General features: G+C 49.5%; 1 protein-coding gene across 1 annotated transcript in view; it reads left to right on the forward strand.

Annotated features, from left to right (window-relative positions):
- LOC147625119 (Rhodanese/Cell cycle control phosphatase superfamily protein) overlaps positions 1 to 20,031 on the forward strand; it is a 103,749-nt gene that overhangs the window by 72,475 nt on the left and 11,243 nt on the right. The window lies entirely within an intron of this gene.

A 20,031-nucleotide genomic window follows, 5' to 3' on the forward strand; every position in this document is an offset into this window, starting at 1 on the left:
CTGGGCACACTGGCCCGCTGCATCCTGGTCAGAGCACTGACTATCATGCCAGATCCTCTCAATGTCCTCAGCGAGACTGGGGTCTGCAAGTACCCTCTCTGGGATCCTCAACTGCAAGTTGGGCTCCTGTGTCCCCTCCTCCAAAGTCAGTATAACTGGCGCATGATCTGAAAATGAGGTGCCAGCAAGAATGCCGACGGAGCCCCCTCGCTCCCCCAACCAATCGCCCACATAAAAGCGATCAATCCGAGATAGATTAGTCCCTCCCTGCCGGCGATCCGACCGAGAGAAACTAAGACTGTCCTGAGACCGGGAGAAAGCCCCATGCTGCCATGCATCAGTGATCCTCAGTGTCATACAAAACCGGTCCCAAGCTGCAAGCTCCGTGCCGTGCACTGTAACATGACTGCCTCCCACCCGATCTGCCGGGTCCTCAAGCATGCTGAAGTCTCCCCCAACACACCAATGTGCGGCCTCTGGCAATGCATCTGTAACCTGAGTCCAGAACTCTGCTCTGGCACTAGCATGATTGGGCGCATAGATGTTGAGCACACCCAATAGCTCATCATGCATCCTCAGAATGACATACTGTGCTCTACCAGGCACAATGATCCCTCGATCCACAATGGCCTGCCGCCATGCATCTGCAATAACCATGCATACTCCTCCCTGTCCACCCAAAGGACCAAACCCTGCAGACCAGAAAGTGTCCCATCTACCAGGCATCACCGAACCATATCTCCGGATCCTGCTCTCACCCAAGTGGTGCTCCTGCATCATCAGAATGTCAATGCTGCCACCAACCAGGCATCTCTGTAACTCCTGCCTCAAGCAGCCTCGATAGCGTATAAAGTGTGCTCCGCCAAGGCCCTGTACATTCCATGAGATGATCCTCATGGATGTCCTACTGAGGTGGATGCTGTCTCAGCCGTGCGGCGGGCCTTCGCAAGCGGCTTGGATGGAGAGTAGTCCCCATCCGAACGGCTGCGAGTCTGCCCACCCGGTGTACTGCAAGAATCCCGGATCAGGCGCCAGTGGCTGTGACCCATGGCGACTGCCTCCTGCTCTGACATAGTAACCTCGTGAATACTCACATATCCTGGGTCGCGTGCCAAATCTGCAACTATGCGCACGACCAAATGCCGAATCCCGGATGTATCCACACCCCCGGGATCCAAGACAAAATGAGCCAACTCCCAAAGTCGGCCTAGCACATCTGTAACCTCCAAATCGCTCATGTGATGAGAAAACTCAACTGCCTGAGTCTTCAACGTGCTGAGAGCGAGCTCTAGAGTCCACTCCCGGTCACAAGGTCCACATAGAGGGAACGAGAAGGCCACCGCTGAGTCTAGTGCCTCCTCCCCGCGGGCCGGAGGTATCACTACATGCACTCGGATGGGTGCTGGCTCATGGGGGCCCTCTGCTCCAAAAAGCCGTGTGAAGGTATAATCAAACGCCGCCGAGCGCTGTCGAATGCCGAGGCGACTCAGCCGACTGCGGATAGATGAAATCCGTGAGGCCCTAATCGGCATAGGTCTCCTCTGTGATGCTCGAGCGAGGTCAGTGCTCAGCGACCTCCGGACTGCAGGTGAGCGCCAGGGAGCTGCCAGGACCTCCCGGGAAGGCGAGGCGGGCGGAGGGGGAGGAGGGGGAGGCGAGGGAGGAGGAGAGGGAGCCGCTGCCGAGACCGGAGCGGGGGCGGGAGGAGGCGATGGTGGAAGCGAGGCGGTGGGAGGGGATGGGTGTGGGGGAGGTGAAGGAGGGGGAGCTGGCATCTCCTGGTCCTCGGTCGCTGCAGGGGTCTCCTCCTGAAGGGGAGCAAATCTGTTCCTCACGGGAACCCAGTGAGGCTGAGACTGTGGCTGCTGCTGCTGCAGCGGTACCTGGGCGTGCTGCTGTGGCTGTCTCCCTCGACGGCGCCCCTGTCCAGGCTGCCACTCCGAGGTCTCTGTGGCCTGAGCAGGTGTCCCTGAGGCAGCCTGCCGAGCCGAATCTGTGGGCGGGCCATCCGTGGCCTGCTGCTGTGGTGAGGGCCGAGGTCTCCTGCGAGGGCAGGCCTTGGCCAAATGACCGACCTGCCTGCAAATGAAGCACTGGTTCGGGAGCCCCGAGAACTCCACTCTCTGATCTATCCACCCCCCCCCCTATCCTAGGTAGCTGAATGACCTTAGGAAGGGAGGAGATGTCAGATACCAACACTCTGACCGAAGGTAGCCCAGCTGCTCTGGCCACCACTGAAGCTGCTGAGGGGCCCGTCTCAAGAACCGAGCCCACCAATGCTCCGAGCCTGGAGAGGAGCGGAAGATACTCCCGGCGGAGACCAGGGAAACAAACTGTAATATGGAAGAGGCGCTCTCCCTGCTCCGCCCCCGCAGCTGGGTCAAATCCATGCTGCCAAGGCCTGAAGAAAGCCCGAGCACCCCTGATATCCAGAGGACTCATGGCAAGGACCTTGGCAACGCTCTGGGCGGCCTCGAACTCGATCTGATAATGTCCCCGGCCCAAGAGCTGTGCATCAAGGATCTTGCCCACATCTGCAAGAAGGCGAGCCTGAAGTAGATCCCTGATCTCCCCTCTGCTGGGGCGAGTGCCGACTATACGGCAGATGGTGGAGTGAGCCTGAAGGCGTTCCACCTCTGCGGTGAGGCTCGCTTCCTCTTCCGGCGAAAGAGAAAGCCTGATGGGGATGACCTCGGGGGCGGGCGAGGGGGCTGCGGAAGAGTCCCTCTGAGGCGAGGCGGGAGGAGTCTCCATCAGAGTCTGAAGCTCAAGCGAAGGCGAGGCGAAAGCGGAAAACCTGCAAGAAGCGGGCTGCACACCAAGAGGCGGAAGGACGGATGACGATGAGGGAAAAAAAACAAAAACCCCCAAGGGGTGAAAAGCAGCACGACAGAGGAGGGAGGGGGGGGGCGGCGCAAAAAAGGGGAGGAGAGGCCCAGAGGGGGGGGGGGGGCGGCGACAACGCGAGAAGGAGGGGGGCGGGGCGCTGCTGAAAGGAGGCGGGCGAGAGGAGGCGAAGAGGCGGGGGGGCGAACAGGCGGCAGCGGGGGGGGGGGGGGGGGGATGGCGACCAGGCGGCAGCGGGGGGGAACAGGCGGCAGCGGGGGGGGGGGATGGCGACCAGGCGGCAGCGGGGGGGATGGCGAACAGGCGGCAGCGGGGGGGAACAGGCGGCAGCGGGGGGGGGATGGCGACCAGGCGGCAGCGGGGGGGGATGGCGAAATGGCGAAGAGGGGGGGGAAGGCGCGAGGGGCGGCGCAGCAGCGAGGAAGGAGAGGGGGGGCGCAGCGGCGAGCAGAGGGGAGCAAGCGGGGGGCGGAAGGAAGGCGCGAGGAGGAGGGGGGGGAGCGAATGTGCGCAGAGCAGGGTGGAGGCGGGAGCTTCAGCGAGCAGGAGCGTCCATGGTTTTACAACCTTCTTTTTCGATGAATGTTCGGGGCCGTTGTCATTTATTGTTGCGACAACATGAGTAGCACATAGAGCTGGCCAGTAAATCAGTATACCATGCCAGGATGAAGCACATTAAGGTGAATTATCAATTTATGAGGGAGAAGGTTCTAGCAGGTGATGTAGATCTGGTATATGTCAGCACAGAGGATCAGGTGGCTAACATCTTCATGAAGGCACTTGGTACAAAGAAGCTCCATAGGTTTAGGAGCTTACTTGGAGTGCAGTGTGTGGAGTTGAGCTCGAGGGGGAGTGTTGAGATATCGATCTCAACTAGTGCTATGGACATTGATGACCCGTTTGGTTGATAGCTTCAGCACTTATGCCACTGGCTTGGTTGGAGATATTATGGTTGATATGCTACCAGTGTAGATGACAAGCTATGTGAACCATATTTAGATTACAAGAGTATGACATAGTTATAGTGCCAGTTCATATAGTCGGGTTCACACTATGGACTGACCATCGTATGGTATAGTAGGAGATTACTTTCCCTTATAGTATGTACTCTTATCTAGTTAGTTTTATGGTTATAGAGAAGAGATGAAGATAGAAGGAAATTCAACCATCCATTTCTCTCTCTTGTGTGTGTTTGTTTGCAACAGACTCAAGCTCTCCCTCTCCCCCGCATTCTCTTTATGTTTGTAATTAACTCCTAGTTGGGGTAGAAGGGGTTTCACAAAATACTTGATCATCAATGCAATTAGACCCTTAAATTTGGCCACAACCTTAAACATATCCCACTTAATTCCACAAAACTGTGAAAGAGAGGTGTACACATCTAACACCACATAGATGCCGGGATGGGCTGACCACCCCCCGCCCCCCCTTTTGGAGTATTTTATTACCTAGGGAGAAAAATATCATGTACAAGCTTTGAGAGCCTTAATCTCCCACGGGAGATGCCAGATTATCCATATTCAGCCATGATTCGACCATACACACGGGCTCATCAAAAGAGGTCCCAAAATACCATGAATATGTGTAAATCACTTCTGTCACATACACAGAGGCTCTATGTGTCTTCTTTTACCCCTAAGCAACTAAATAGGAACCCTGATGTGAATCACCAACAAAGATACAGAGGAGAGACAAAGCTCTATTTTACACAAAACTGTATAAGATTTATGGCCTTCGGCCTATCAAAAAGGTGACTCTTGACCTACCCTATGATCTGCCCCATCTGGGGGAAGATGAATAACAAGTGAACCTTGCTTAGCCTTTTTTGGGCTTCCACTTATTGGTTGGTCAGCCCTTCCGGTTGTCGGTCTGCTCTACGACTTGCTTATCTAGTCAATAAAGAGGCACCTTCACACATGTGGGTTATCAGTACTGGCCGACTGCTCCTCATACTAGCCAACAGGGTCTTGGCTTGTTCCTTTGATTGCTACCGCTATTCCTACATGTGTAATCAAGACTTAGCCTAGAAAATTGCCATGTCCATGTGTGCACATGATATCCCCTCCTAAACTCGATAACGAGATTCCAACCTTTGACCTTGGATGACTGGCATTATCCCCTTGTCTCCTCATGGAGTGTAAAATTTGTCATCTTTCCTTCCCAGTAACCTTTTGACTAAAAACCTTGCCATGTCTCTGACTCCACTCCATGAGTCCTATACATCTATTCCACTTTGTCCCCTTGCCTTCATGCCATGTCCCTGAACACTATGATGGTCTCCTTCCCGAGGTTGATCCTGGCATCCTTGCTCCACCCCCTTGGAACGGTTTTCCCAAGAGCAAGGTAGGATTGATCCTGGCCGATTGCTCCTCATATTGGCCAACAAGGTCCTGGCCTGTTCCTTGGACTGCCTCCTACTAATCCTATTGTTTAATCTGTTGCCTAATTAGAAAAATGACATGTCCATGTGTGCACATGACAATCTCTTCCCGTGAGGGTACTAATCTTTTCCATCACCACGGGTCTTCATAATGCCGTATGTGATAGAAAAACTCAGCTGAAGGAAAAAATACTTCCACGTATACCATAAATCCAAAACATCGGTGAAATACAAACTTGGGTAGCTATAAAACCGGTGTAGAACAGATCTAAGTACTGGAGACCCGGAACAGAACGACAGAACCCTCCAAGCATTCAGATAGAGAACACATAGCAGGAAACCACAAGAACTATGAATAAACACCACACTAAGCCGGAATGGCCGACCCCCCCTAAGTACTTGATAGAAGCTTTTTAGCAAGGTGCGGGTGTGAATAACCCCGGATTTTCCAAAATTTCAGCAAGACCAAACAGCTTCAAAGAGTCCCCAAAACAGCCCACGAAAAGGCCTCAAACATAGCCTGATGATTAGCCAGATCTGAGAAAGAGAAAAGGTGCTGATTGATGCCACACGTGTGGACCTGTACGGCAACCATACAGCACGCTGGCCATACAATTCTTCTTATAACTGTAGAACAATCATTTTATTGTACTTTTTAGTCTCATTTAGTTGTCCTCTTTGATGAGACACCAACTTCAGATGTACTCTCAGTTTTGGTCTCATAGGCCATTATGGCCTCTTAGAGACGTTAATATATCATTTCATTTCTACGTTGGCCATACAAATGCTGAGGACGACTTGTGTGGGAGGCCGTACAGAAAATAGGTGGTGCTCCTAGAGCTGTCCGTACAACCAACAAGTAGACCAGTTGGGTTGCCTTACGCTGGCCATATAGAGCTTTATTACTCGATTTTTCAGCAGTAGTACATGCACCACTGTATGGCTAACGTAGAGAGAGAGGGTTGTACGGTTGTTGTACCACGGCATGCCCAGGCCAAAACATGCTTCACATGTCCATATGGTTCACCAGGGCAATGACCCTTCCATGAAACCAAACATGCTCGCCATGGTTTCCCCTTCCATGAGACTTCACTCACCAGGGCAACTACCCTTCCCAGAGTTCATGCGACACTCTCACCAAGGTTACCACCCTTCCATGATTTCATAGAATCACTCACTAGGATTACCACCCATGCACATAAGCTGTTTCACAGTTGCTTGGGGCTTCGTTTGATGTGCTACTCCTTCCTCAGACTCAAGAGATGCTGGGTGAGGATCTTCAGTCTTCTGTTGCTCTTCAGGAGACGTCACAGTAGGCAAACGAGGTCTCTTCTTCTCATAGCAGGACTGCTCATCCAAATCCTCTGGTGTGCGTTTTCGGTATTGCTCAGGAGGTTTTAGGATGAGAAGATCACCGTTTGGTTGTAGCTGAATGTCGTCGTCCTCCGAGAGAGATTTGAAAGCCAAGTCTACACAATCTTCGGCATACATTTGGGCTAGATCTCCGAAAAGGTCTATAACCGACTGATCTTGAGCTACCTTTCTAGACAATAGTGTATCTACGTATGGGTAGCGTCGATATTTTCTTAGCAAGGACTCTTGTGTGGCCAACTGTCCAAGGAGCTTGTCTAGCTGCTCTGAATATAACTCCACCGGGCATCTAGAGTCTTCTGGAACTCTGCAGGCATGTTCTCGAACAATGTTTTGATGTTGTATCCCAATAGTGCTGTCATGTCCGTAGTATTGAAGCAATGAGAAAACTCTTCCGAGTCTCTCCCCTCTTTTCCAAACAGTCTGGAAAAGCCTATGCTCTGATACCACTGTCACAAGTAGCGGAGACCCGGAACAAAAGGACACAACTCTCCAAGTATTCAGACAGAGAACACATAGCAGGAAACCACAAGAACTATGAATAAACACTGCACTAAGCCGGAATGGCCGCCCCCCCCTAGGTACTTCTTTATTGAGATAGAAGCTTTTTACAGCTTCAAAGAGCTGTCAAACAATCCCCCAAACAGCCCACGAACAGGCATCAAACACAGCCAGATGATCAGCCAGATCTAAGAGAGAGAAACGGTGCTGATTGACGCCACACGTGTGGACCTGTGAAGGGAGATTAGAGTTAGGGTTTCTTGTGGGAGACATACACTGAGAAGAAGGGAGAGAGAGAGAGAGAGACATGTGGGGATAAGTCAACTCAAGAGTCTGAGTGTGTGACTCCCCTATCACACATGTATATTTGCACTAGTACACATAGTGCACTTAGTACATTAAAAGTACTAAGTGTACTATGTTCTATACAACTTATGGGCTAGTACACACTATAAGGGTGGGCATAATGCCTTTACCCCAACAACCTCCCACTTAAAGGCAAAGTGCCCTTAAATGAAGGAAAAGAAAAATTAGCATGTACATGCTAATATACAAGGCCATATCAAGGCTGAAACTGGCCTCATCCAATGCCCATCAAGTGTCTGCAATGAGCAAACCGCTCTGGAGGCAAACTCTTTGTCAACAGATCAGCCGGGTTGTCATCCGTATGAATCTTGACAAGCTGAATTTGCTTGTTCTCTATCACCTCTCTGATGAAGTGATACTTCACATCCACATGCTTCGTCTTTGCATGAAAGACAGGGTTCTTTGCCAACTGGATGGCACTCTGACTGTCACAATGCAACAATGGAATATCCCCTGTATAACCCAAATCAACCACTAACCGAGATAGCCATAATGCCTCCTTGCAAGCCTCTGTGGCTGCAATATACTCGGCCTCTGTAGTAGATAAGGCAGTGCACTTCTGCATCCTGGATATCCATGACACAGCACCTCCTGTGAATGTAAACACATAACCGGTAGTAGACTTCCGGTTATCTGGATGACCGGCATAATCCGAATCCGTGTAACCATGCACTAATGCATCCTGTTTGCCAAAGCAAATGCACATATCCTGTGTGCCCTTCAGGTATCTCATGACACCTTTCACTGCTTCCCAATGCTTCTTGCTAGGATTGGCCATGTATCTAGAAACCATTGCCACTGCAAATGCAATGTCCGGCCTGGTAGCAACCATGGCATACATGAGACTGCCACAAGCTGAAGCATACAGAATCTTGGCCATATCAGCCCTGTCACTATCCGACTGTGGGCTGTCCATAGCACTGAGTTTCACATATGGAGGCAAAGGAGTACTAGTCTTCTTTTCCCCATCCATATTGAACCTCTGCAAAACTTTGCCAATGTATTCCTTCTGAGACAAATACAACACATGCTGATTTCTGTCTCGAAGTATCCGCATACCCAAAATGTGATTTGCATCACCCAAATCCTTCATATCAAAGGTCTGATGCAGCCTCTTCTTCAAGGCATCCATCTCTTTACGAGATTTCCCGGCAATCAACATATCATCAACATACAAGATGAGGATCAATAGATTGCCATCCAAAGCTTTCTTGGTGTATAAGCAGTGATCTATGCACTTCTCCTGAAATCCTGGGATTTCATGAATGTATCAAATTTATGATACCATTCCCTTGGTGCCTGTTTGAGCCCATAAAGACTCTTTTTCAGCTTGCATACAAGCTTCTCCTTTCCATTCACTGCATAACCCTATGGCTGTTGCATATATATCTCCTCATGGAGATCACCGTGAAGAAAAGCAGGTTCTTCTTGATCTCAGGCACATGCCTGACACCATGGAGAATAAGCTGTGAGCCATCTGAAAACACAAGCCTCACATCACCTCTGCCAAGAATCTTGCATGCATGGTTGTCACCCAAATAAACTACTCCTTCATTGCCAGCAGTATACTGACAAACAAGTCTCTGCAACCTGTGACATGAAAGGAGGCACCTGAATCAATGATCCATGAGTGCATACCATGACCATCTCTTGCAAGAAGTGAATGGGCATCAAGTGAAGACGTGAATAGGACTTCATCCTCACTGTCACTTGCATGTGACACATTGACTTCTTCAATCTTGACTCCACTTTTGCCCTTTGGCTTTGCATCTTTGGCTTCATCTTTGTCTTTGTCTTTTCCTTTGCCTTTTTCTTTGATCATTCTTCCATTTGTAGCATTGCTTTTTGATATGTCCCTTCTTGCCACAATAATGGCATTCCAAGTCCTTTTTGGAGCGGGACTTGCTCCTTCCCCATTCTTGGCTTTTACCCCTTTGCTGGGATCTCCCACGTGCATTCATTGCATTGGACTTTCCAACAGAATTGTTCTTCCTCTTCATCTCTTCTTGAAGAAGAGCACCCTCCACATCTGCATATGACAGCATAGCATTTGAATTGCTAGTGGCTGTCCTGAATGTGTCCCAACTCTCTGGCAAAGTGCATAAGAGAAAGGTGGCTTTGAACTCATCGTCCATTGCCAACTTTTGATTGATGACCTGGCTGACAACACCATTAAACTCATTTAGATGGGCTGTCATAGACGCCCCTTCCTTCATTTGAAGACCTATGAGTTTCTTCAACCAATACACTTTGCTTGAGGCACTTTGCTGTCATAGACGCCCCTTCCTTCATTTGAAGACCTATGAAGCACTTTGCTGGGCATACAAGTCCTGCAATCTTTGCCACATTCCCCAAGCTGTCTTCTCTTCACGAATGCTGAAAGTAAAGTGTCTGACACAGACAACATGATAGTGGATCTTGCTAGCTCATCCATATCTTCCCATTCTTCAGCAGTAAGAGAAGCGGGCTTTACACCCCTTTCTTTGATGGGCTTGTGCTGCTTCTTCTGGAGCAACACATTATAGCACTGGGTTTGCCAAATGTCATAATTATGTGAGCCTTCAAGCTTCTTGATGTGAAGCAATGAAGAGCTCTCACCTGTGGTTGCCATAGCAATATGCAACCCTTGATACAGTCAATGCCTGACTCCATGCAAGATGTGCAAAACACTGCACCAAAGCACACAAAGTGCTCACAGTTGTTCTCCCAAAGTTTATCTCCCACTGCGGAAGCACCAATGCAACTCTACTCCCACTGAATGTGATAAAATCACCAAAATCTGGTTGCTACAGATTTAGGACAGCACCTTAGATGTGCTCTGTTCCCCTTCCAAAGTACTGTACAACAGTACTAAGTGCTCACCAATGATGTACCAAATCTGTACCAGCAAGTACAGCAGCTGAAAATGCTCTCCTGGCTGTCCAAATGAGTGAAAATCAGACCTTGACAGTCCTCACCACTGCATACAACAGTCCCGGACAGAAATTGAGCAAAAGCCCCTTGACTGCAAGTGGATTTCTGAGCGTTCAAGGCATAAAAGTCTTCCCTGCTGCTTTGCCAAGCTCAACAAGCATAAAATCTTGAAAAGCCCCTTGATTCAAGATCAATTTCTGATCATACATGGTACATTAACGCACATGAAGGCATCCAGAGTCTTCACAATGCTTCCCCCTGGCCACATATACATCCAATACATAAAAGCCCCTTGATTTAATGGCACATTGAGTGCTTGACAGGCATCAACACATTGCCCAAAGCATCAAATGCCAGTGCCTGCATGCAAATCAACCAAATTGGCACAAAAGCCCTTTGATTTGCACTCCAATTTCCTGCAATTTTGCCCCAAATGTGAGATTGCTCACATCATACAGCATGTATGAATGCCCAATGGCACAATTACATCAAAAGCCCCAAATTTTGACATCCAATTTCCTGCAAATTGACGCGGAATGTGACCAATGTCACCTAATTGTTGCCAATTTTGCTCAAAATCTGAGCAATTTGAACCTGTACCTGCTCAATTGATGATTGTACCTGCGCAATTGCAAATCCCAAAAACAAATTTAAGGCAAATACCTCTGAAATCAGCTGATTTCTGTTGCAGAAAAAGGGGGGGAGTCGTATTTGCTCTGATGAGGTGCTGCTATTGTGAATGCCCCTTTGCTGGATAGCCGTGTGAACTGGCTGATGCTGCTGCAGAAAAACTGTGCAGATGGAGGGCTCTTCAGGCGTGCTGCAGAAGTCTGACTCGACTCAGGTCAGCAACAAAGGGTTCAGGAACAAAGCGGGGATGACACGCATAGCTCTACAGGTTGAAGACGGTGATTACAAACGGTCAGAGTCGGATTGCAGGAAGGTGCGCATGCCTAAAGGCGAGAGCTTATCTCTCAAGCGCAGGTTGAGGCAGAGATGGAGGCGTTGTGTGAGTTTTTGCCGATGACGACGAGATGCGTAGATGTAGGCGAAGTCATTGTACTTCGCGTGCCAGGAGCCCGCGTAAGGCGAGTTGCGCGGCGATGATGGAACGAAGCCTCTCCCGCATGGCGCTCGACTTCTCCAGCTGTGCGCGAAAACTCCTCAAGGCGGTCCTCAAGATCCTCACGCTATCCCAGCTCGCTCACACAGACTCTTCTCACGGCTGTTGGACGCTGCCCCACGGCTGTCCCGGCTACTCCTCACAGCTGATGGTCGACGGCAGCGGTTGGTTGCACACTTGCGCCGCCATTACGTAGTCGCTGCCCAACGTAGTCGCTGCCCAACGCGCACACAGACTGCGCCCAGCACACGCCTGCCCTACACGTTGACTCCTTGCGCTTCTTCTCCAGGCTCTGCCAAAAAAAACTGCAACGCCTTCCTTACACACACGTGACCTTCTCTGGACTGCAACGACCTGTTGTCTCAACGACCTGCTCTGATACCAGTTGAAGGGAGATTAGAGTTAGGGTTTCATGTGGGAGACATACACTGAGAAGAAGGGAGAGAGAGAGAGAGAGAGAGAGACATGTAGTCAAGAGTGTGAGTGTGTGACTACCCTATCACACATGTATATTTGCACTAGTACACATAGTGCACTTAGTACATTAAAAGTACTAAGTGTACTATGTTCTATACAACTTATGGGCTATTACACACTATAAGGGTGGGCAAAATGCCTTTACCCCCAACAACCTGTACGGCTGTACTACTACTGTACAACTGCTGAAAAATCGAGTACTGAAGCTCTGTACGTCCAGCGTAAGGCAGCCTAGCTGTACCCGCTGGTTGTATGGACAGCACTAGGAGAACACCATCTATTTGTTGTACGGCCTGCACACAAGAAGTCCTCAGCGTCTGTACGGCCAGCATAGAGAGAGTTGCTGTACCATTGAACGGCCAGCGTAGAGAAAGTCTGTACGGTTGCACCAGGAGAGAGGGGGAAACTGTACGGCTGCGCAAAGAGAGAGAGAGCGATTGCCTTGGCTGGGGATGGGAGCGCATGCCCAAAAGAGAGGCCCCAATCCCCTTTTTCATTAAGTCGACCAGCTATATTTGAAGTGCTTTTCTCTCTCTGCCAAAAGTAGTGGATGTGCCCAAAAATACTAGTTTTATTCTTTTCCCTAACTTGTTGGCCAAGTTTCAAGTAGGCGCCTCCTTTTGTCCACCTGTCCATCCCAAAATAATCATATGAGCAGCCCGTATTTAATGATGTGTGAACACACTGACTTATAAACTTTATAAGTCACTTTGATGAATAAAATCCCATGCTGCTTATGCTCTGTTGCCATCTTTCAAGACAAACTTTGCCGGTAAATGCTCCAGCTTTCTTCTATGGAAAAATCCCTGTTCACACCTTGGTTTTGCTCAGTGTGTAAAACACTGGTCAAGGCTAGTGAAGGGACCAAATGGTGACAGGCACCATCCTAGGCACCATGAAGGAGTTGTTCGGCAGCACCACGCACAACGAAAACAAGTTAGGGCAGCACCAATAGAGTTGGTACAAAGAGGTACAAAAATAGGAAGTAGGTACATGTGGTGGTACATCAAGTACAATTGTACATACAATGGTTGGTACAATAGGTAAAATGATTGGTACAATAAGTGCATTGATTGGTACAGCAAGTACAGGCACTATAATCATTGGTATAGTAGGTATAGTGGCGGTACAAGACGTACAATGATTGGTACAGCAAGTATAGTGGCAAGTACACTTGAAATAGCAAGAATACCGCCATAGAAAAGCTAGAGGTAAGAGTATCCCTTTAGTGAAGTAGTGTAGAGACTCTCCATAGAAAGAAAGAAAGAAAGATTTTATTAACGTCTTCCAAAAGACCGAACTCGGCCTATGAGACAAATCAGTGTACCTATGTGGGGTATCCTCTGTCATCCCAACAAAATGAAAAAGTACTGAACTAAAAAGCTGAATCTGGGTGTGCAATAAGTACAATGAGTGGGGGAGGTGATGGAGCTCTACTACTAGGAGAATGCAAAGATATATGCATGGAGTATACAATCATGATATGCAACCTAGCTAGCTCCATCCTGTACCATACTGGGGGTATAGAATGGTATACATCAATGAAGGGGGTGTCCACAGCTCCCTGAAGAACATGCTTGGGTTTGCTCTGAAGCGAGCCAGTCGCTCCGCACCCTCTTTGTGAAACTGAGCTCTGATCTCTGTCATCTTTCTCTGGTATAGGCGTGGTGTCCGAAAGCCAGGTGTCCTCTGTCTCCTGCGGGCTCTGAGTGTCTCTGCTCTCTGGAGAGTAATTGTGCCTCTCTGAATAAAATGGGATATCTCTCTCTAATGGCTGTATATGCTCTGTATCTGCATACATAATGCTCCTCACTCTGCACCTCCTCTCTGCACAATCTGCATACCCTCTCCTCTCGGGGGATCCGTGTTGCTCTGCCAGTCTCAATCTCCAATCGATGTGATGAGACTCTAAGCTGACCAATAGCTACTCGGGAGCCGTGTGGTAAAAAGCCCTCCATGTATCTAGGCCTCTCTATAAATCCATCATCAGTGATACTCATGAAGTGATCTCTGTAGTATAGCATCTTCGGTGGAAGAGGCTGTGTAGGTGATATCCATGTCTCTCGTGTATAGAGCTGCCATAGGTCTTGTCTCAATACTCTGTTCCTCTCACTATGAGAGAGACGGATATGTGGTGCATCCCTGTCATACTGGAATGGTGGTAGATGATCCATGTCTAGGCCATGCTGTGAGAACCAATGTGTGACCTGTGCATACCATGATCCTCTGTCTCCTGCTTCAGCCAGTTGTCTAGATGCCTCAAAAGCTCTGTATGACAATCTGTCCTGTGGCATCTCTCTGAATCTGTCTAGCAGGCATATAGTCTGGAATATGGCCTCTACCATCATAAGAGGTGCAGCAAACTCTGCTCGGATAATGTCATGAGGTACTGGCAGTTTGCTGCGTATCATGCGTGCCATCATGAGGGCCTGTGGTCTCTCTATCTATGTCCACCAATGGGTAGCAAGTCCTGGCGCCCATACCGCTGCTCCATACAACCCCTAGGTACACGTATGATGTCACCACCTCCACATGGCGTCCTGCGAGAGTGAATGTCAGCTGACTCCTGCCCTGTCTTGATGTATGAAAGACCATAACCTTGGTTTTCCCAAGGTTCATAGTAAGACCCCTCTGTGTGCAGAAATCATCGAGTGCATGTAGATGCTGCTGTAGACCTCCTGGAGACTGAGACACTAATACAATATCATCAGCATAAAGCATAATATGTACTGAGGTACCTGCTAGATCAACTCCATCTCTGCCTCCCCGTGTAATGAAGTCAGCCACCTCATCAATGTATAACCCAAATATCGTGGGGGAAAGTGGGCATCCTTGCTTCGCCCCAATGGTGCTAGCAATAGTCTCGGACATACCTCTTGGGCATCTGACTCGCCCAAAAACCTGCTCATATAATGCATAGATGCCCCATGTCATATCTGCTGGTATGCCAAGAGACTGCAGGCGCTGAAAGAGCCTCTCTCGTGGTACTGTGTCAAATGCCATGCAGAAATCCACAAAGCAGCAATAGAGCTTTCTCTTCCTCACTCTGGCCTGATCAATCATACATCTCAAAGTGAATACATGGTCAGTGGTAGAGAAAGCTCTCCTGAGGCCTCCCTACCCTGATGAGCGTAAACCTGCTCGCTCAGCATATAAGCTAAGCTCTTGCTCCAACACTGCACCATAGAGTTTGGCCAACACGTGGCCAACCATAACCGTCCTATAGTTTCTCGGATCGAGCATATCCCCTGTTTTGTGGATCGGCACAATGGTGTGCATCGTCCACTCCGTAGGCAAACCCTCTGCTAGTGCCCTGTTAAACAGGTGTGCAAGAAAAGGAGCCAAAGAATCTACTGCATATATGAGATGCTCACCCTATAGGCCCATATGGTCGGCGGCCCGACCATGCTGTAGGCGGCGGATAGCTTCCTTTACCATCGAGTGGGTAAAGAAGCTAGCTGTGGTAGGTCGAGGCTCCTGTGGGCTGAGGTATAGGTGGCTGCTGTGGGGCGTGGTATAGGCCCTCTGCATATGTGTGCCATGTCTGTGGGTCTACAATGGGTGTGAGTGTCCGGGTCTCTCTGAAGTGCTGCCATGAGATAGGGCTATCTCTACTCATGAACAAATGGAAGATCTCTAGCTCCTGTATCTCTGCGAAGGCCCGCCTTTTGCGGCGAGTAAGTCTCCTCATCTCTCTCCTCGACTCCTGCTCTGTGATGGCTCCCAAGGCTCTCTGTATGCGGAGCCGTGAGTATAGGGCTCTGCACTCGTCATCATACCATTTGTTCTAGGGCATAGTCCCAGATCTTGCAGGCTCTCCTGAGTGGACACGATGTGGGAAGCTCTGTAATGCAGCCATGTGTAGGAGTGATGCCAGCTGGGCTGTAATGGTATCCATAGGTGCCAGGGGATCCATGAGTAGGAGCCCATCCTCTACTCTGCTAGTGTATATGTCTGCCATGTCATGTGTGAAGTAGATGGTAGTGTGTGGCGTCCGTATGTGGGGGGCTGGTGATACTGGTGATCCGGCTGCCAAGTATGTATGATCTGCCCCAATAGGACAAGGTGGGATGGAGAATGAGGTGACAAGCTGTGATGCCTCCAAAGACCCCATAATGTAGTCCACCACCGTGCCTCCGGTCCGTGTATGACCCCCGTGTGGGAAGCATGTCAGCCCTCTTGATCCTGGCCACTGTAGCATCCCGTTATAAATAATGAGACGATGCCTGGCTTCCAACTCTAGTAAGTGGTCCCCATAATGTCCTCTTTCTGGTCCAGTGTCCTTTGATGCCCGACTAGCCCCTATCTCCTCTGGATCCACAGGGTGGAGGATCTCCATGTCATCATAGTCATACACCTCACACTGTCTGCTCTGTGTGTGGGCATTGAAGTCACCCGTAAGAAATAATTCCCCTAGTGTAGAATAATGCATAATCTCCTCTGAGACAAGTGTATGGTGAGGCTCCTGTCTCCTCCTCCTGTGGCATGTCCTCTGTAATGACATAGGAGGATCCTGATGGAGGAAAGTAACATAGGGCTATGTATATAACCCTGTCCTGTGAGAGCTGTAAGCTGATCCACATGTATGTGGCCTCTGGATCCTGTGCTACCACTCTCAGTCTCCCCTGTAGCTCTCGTCTGAATAGAACTGCTACTCCCCCCGACCCTCTCGAGGTACCCTGGCGTGTGGTCCTCCTATATGCTGACTCCCACTGGAATCCCTCTACTCGAGGTAGCCCTCTCTGTGGGCTCTGATGTGTCTCTGTCAGAAGTATGATGTCTCTCCCCACCATAACATGCTCCAGTCGACCGCTAATCCATGGGCCGGCCATCAATGATGACCCGACCATCTCGATAGAAGGCCTTCTTGCCTTCTCTCCTCGCGTGTAAGACTTGTGGCATGCAAGTCCTCCTATGCTCTAGCTGCATCCTCGTGAGATCATCATCCAAGAAAATAGGAGCTCCCTCTAAGCCTCGTAGTATGACCCTCTTCCTCATGAAGATGACCCCTCTCCGTCTCTCCTACAAACTGTAGGATGAGGGCTTGCTTGCGTGTTGAGTCTTTCTCGGCTCTCCATGCTTTGGTGAAGGGGAGAGGGTCCTCTTCCCTGTAGCCTAGCTTCATGCATAGAAGCTGTCCATCTTTCTCGAGAGTGGAGTTGGGTGTCTCGGCTATACCTGTGACTCGAATGTTGAGGCGGTGGGCATGCCTCATCTTCTCCTCCTCAATGGTGGTGTGAATGATTTGATGTTCTTCCCTTTGAGTCTCCTCCCTCACTTCTTTGCGGATTCTCTTCTTCACCACCTCAATCCAACCTGACTGCTTGGCTTCGAGTTTTCCCTCCATGTCCTTTGTGATCTCCTTGGAGATCTCTTCTTTGATGGCCGTGAGAGTGTTCTCATTGATCTCCCCTTCTTCCTTCTCGGTGTTCTTGACGACTACCAGTTCCACTTTCAATGCACTCACCTTCTCCTTGAGTGCTGTGTTCTCTTGTTCAAGGTCCGTGACCCATGCTTCGAGGGCCATGATGTGCTGGTGTAGTTTGTTCTCCACCTCATTGAGGTTGGAATCGGATGTCTTCTTATTCTCCTTGATTAGTGCCTTCATTGCCGTCTCGAGGGCCTCGAGTTTCTCTTGGAGACTCGGGGCCATTCCTCGAGATTGAGGAGAGAGAGAAATGAAATGAAATGTTATATTAACGTCTTCAAAAGGCCAAAGTGACCTATGAGACCAAAGTTACAACCATGTGACATTTGATACACTGTCTGGGGGGCCTTAGCAAGGGTGGGAGGGGAGGAGACGGGACGGGACGGGAGGGGACGGGAGAGGGGGGCACAGGGCCTACCAGACATGCAGGCGGGCCAGCATAGCGCCAGCAGTAGTGGGTGCCGGTGGCGAACAGAGAGGGCGGCTACGCACAGAGGCGCGAAGCGAACAGGGAGCAGCGAAGTGAAGCAAGCAGCGAACAGTGCAGCGAAAAGCGGGCGGCAACCAGTAGCGAACAGCGAAACAAGGGCAGAGGCGAGGGCAGACAGTTGCGGGCGGTGACAGTAGAGAGATTAACAGCGACGAACAGGGGCGGCGAGGGCAAAGGCGAACTGGGGCGGCGAGGAGCCAACATGGTAGAGAGCCTGCTCAAATGAAGAGAGGGCTCCAATTTATGGATCTGGAGCTCTCACTGTAACGCGCGGAAGCTCTGGGTAGTCTTCTTTCAGCCCTAAACACTCTTGGAAACCATCTGATGCAAAAACGCACCATCTGATGCAAAAACGGAGGTAGAGAGAGAGTAGAGAGAGAGAGTGAGAAGTGCTGGAATTTCAGTATATACTATGGTACAAAAAGGTACATATCTGTACAGCCATGGGCTGCCTTCATAAAAAGGTTGCTAACCCTAAATTCTGTCCCCTATGGGACCCCTAGTGACTCACACCCCTAGTGGGAGTGAATGAATACAACATAGAGCAAAGGTGCCTTTATATAGGCCTTGGAGCATGTGGGGAACTGGCCGACCAGCAGTCGGCCAGTTCATAATTCATTAAATTCCATTTAATGCAGCCGACTGTGGTATCTTCCATATTCCTTGATGCGCCTGCTGCCAGCACCCTCTGGCCTGCAGCCGACAGCCCTTTGGTCATGCTGATGTCAGCCTCCATGCAGCCGACAGCCCTTCTGATCCATGCTTTGCTCCAAGTCCTGCTCCATGTCCATCTTCTACTGGTTCATAGTCTTTATCTGCTTGCCCCTTCTGGATTTAGCCCTAGAAATGTCCATGGCATCTGTGATGCACATGACATGAGCTATAATGGCAAGTAAATGCTATAATGACAAGTGGAGAGCTGAGGTGACAAGTGTGAGGCCACTTGTCTCACTTTGATCTATAGTCTTGCCATATGTCCCAATTTAAGTGGTCACAACCAACCCCCCCCCCCCCAAACTTCATCTCTAAAAATATCTCAACTCATAGACATTTGTCAAAGGTGCTTCAACAAGTCTCCCATTTGCTTAGCTTACGGACGTAACGACGCACGAAATTTCCACTAGGGTTGCTCAAAAATAGTAACCCTCCTAGATTTTAGGAGTCTGTTCCTTTGTATTCTGCCTTATGAGAAATGTATGTGAGCACCATGTAGAACCATGTTTAAAATTTATATTTTGTCAGGTTAAGGAGTGAGAAATGTGCTCCAATACCATTGTCAGGTTGCACTGCAACAAAGTGGGTTCTTTGAGCTACTTTGAAGAACTTCATTGAGAATACATAGAGAAGAGAAAAAAGAAAGAGGAAAGGGAATGATAGTGGAAGGGTTGGTTCTCTTCTTCTCATGTTGCTAAGTTTACAATTTTAAAGACAATCTTGCATATTGTGTTAATTGCAATTATTGCATTCACACTTGCACTAGTATGGCGGGCTGCGCATTGTTGGACATTCTGGATGTCATGCCTCAAACTCTCAGTGGAGATCGGTTTTCGGTGTAGCACCTTCCTGTCCTAGGTGTGTGGCAAATTCTGGGATTGTAGAACATTGTTTATGGGGATGCAGCACTGCACAACAGATTTGGGGTTTTGTAGCCCAACTTATGGGCAAATTGAGTGGCCGAGCCATGCATGTGACTTGGGGGGCAGTTGCTTGGCTCTCCCAGTCCGGTCCGCTGCTTTTTTATGAGGGAAATGGTATAGATTCTGCTATTTTCATTCGTAGAGGTATTGCCCAGCATGGTTTATTGCAGGATGTTCCTCACTCCGAGTATACACTCCCCAGATAGAGGATTGACACCATTTGGGAGATTGTTGCCAATATTACAGCATGGCAGATCTGGAGAGCTAGATGCACGGAGGCTATTGAGGGTGTCCAGATTTTTGGGTCTCAGTGCATTAGTACTATATGGGGTGATATCATCCATACACTTATGGCTACTTGGGCTCGCATTCACGGGCCCTCTCGTTCTGCGCAGGCGAAGCGCGCGATATTTATGTGGGAGTGGGACCATGGCATCTTCTTTTCCTCTAGTACCACAGGTCTTACATGGCATCATGATGCTCCTTAGTGGTCTAAAT

Source organism: Cibotium barometz, chromosome 24 (assembly GCF_041138505.1).
Source record: "Cibotium barometz isolate CiBa-2024 chromosome 24, ASM4113850v1, whole genome shotgun sequence".
NCBI lineage: Eukaryota > Viridiplantae > Streptophyta > Polypodiopsida > Cyatheales > Cibotiaceae > Cibotium > Cibotium barometz.